The sequence below is a fragment of the Eschscholzia californica genome, unplaced genomic scaffold, assembly GCF_041429995.1.
Source record: "Eschscholzia californica isolate CP2 unplaced genomic scaffold, dmEscCali1.0.p SCAF_4, whole genome shotgun sequence".
Lineage (NCBI taxonomy): Eukaryota > Viridiplantae > Streptophyta > Magnoliopsida > Ranunculales > Papaveraceae > Eschscholzia > Eschscholzia californica.
Window position 1 is genome coordinate 49287541 of NW_028238461.1, and position 1512 is coordinate 49289052.

Consider the following 1512-nt stretch of genomic DNA (forward strand, 5'->3'; position numbering starts at 1 on the left):
CAATTATCAGCCCATAGCCTCATATGCCCTTGCAAATATTAGGCTTTTTAGTCCATTGTTACAGTGTGACTACTGTCTAATCCGACAATGCTCAAGTATAAAAAAAAATCGAGTATAAAAACAAGAACAAAGAATTGATTATAATAAAAATAACTTCAATATATTTAATCCAATTTAGTTACGCAAGTCTCAGAAAAAAACATAAAAGATTCACTACATAGACACATAGTAAAATCTATTGTTTCTACGACAAAGATAAATCAAATAAAACTATTAATGTGATGAAATACACTTCCTAGCAGACAGGTCAAAAGATGGTACGGTAAAGGTGCCTGAAATAACTCCAGAAGCCATTAATTGATAAGCAGCTTCAGTCATATGTGTTTCATCCCACATTATATAACTCTCTGGATTCTTACAAACATTGTTCATCTCGCACGTCTCTGCATTATTTTCATAGAGGTATGCGTCCAACCCTCTTGCTTCGCAACAAACTACGTAAAGTGTATCTTTATTTTCTATAAATCCAAATTCATCACGTCTTGAGTTAATGAAACGCATTGATGCAGAAGTATAATCGGCGTAAATTATGTTGACATGAGGGTATAGCTCACGAAGTTGTTGAATAGTGAACTGGAGGAGTGCATTGTGATGATCAGCAACTTGATTTAATTCATAAATACACCCATTCTGATCATAGACATGTTCATGAGGGTAGTTGTATTGAGCTCTACGAAGACACCCGATTGGGATTAATCCTGCCACCATTACTTGAGTTGCTCCTAGAGATATTAATTCGCTAACGGTACCAGTAATTTTGCTAACCACACTAGGAACCATATTTTGGAGTTCACTACTGTCTTTGTCTAAAGTATAGTCGTAAGTACCAATTCCTCCGAGGTGAAACAATGAACTTCCAAAATATTGCTGACATTCTATGAAGTTAGAACACAAAGACGGGAGCAGGGTTTTGAACCATTCTATTTGAACACCCAGGGAACTCTTAGTTGTAGGTGCATATGACGACAAGTTGGCAACTTCATTGTCAAGAACAGTAGCTCCGATGACTGCGAAATTTGCACCGCTCTTGAAATCTTCAGGCTTATCTCCAGCCAAATAAGGTGGTAGGAATGGGAGACCTAGAGCTTCAGCCATGAAGTCGATGATAAGACGACCATTAGAGAAACGTCCAGAGGACTTGTTGAAGAAAGTGATGCCATAAGGAAGAGAGTGAACATCCCCATAAGTTCGATTGGGACGAATATAACCATGAAGGAAACTCATGTCTTCATGAACACCATCAGGACTACGATTGACTTGATCCCAGGTGAGGTTAGTAGGGCGAGGAGGAGATGATGATGCAGAATTCACGGTTAATTCTTGATTTTGTAACACATAATTGCCTGTATCCGATATGTCATCTCCAAAATTGAAAATTGAAGTTATACATGAATTTCTTCCTTCTTCATTAGTATTTCCAGCAGTAGTAGTAGTACTGATCATTACCCCACT

The 1512-nt window shown here is 37.7% G+C and overlaps 1 pseudogene; it reads right to left on the reverse strand.

Annotated features, from left to right (window-relative positions):
- Positions 1–273: 273 nt before the first annotated feature.
- Positions 274–1284, reverse strand: LOC147545613 (GDSL esterase/lipase At5g45910 pseudogene; annotated as a pseudogene).
- Between the last annotated feature and the right edge of the window lie 228 nt (positions 1285–1512).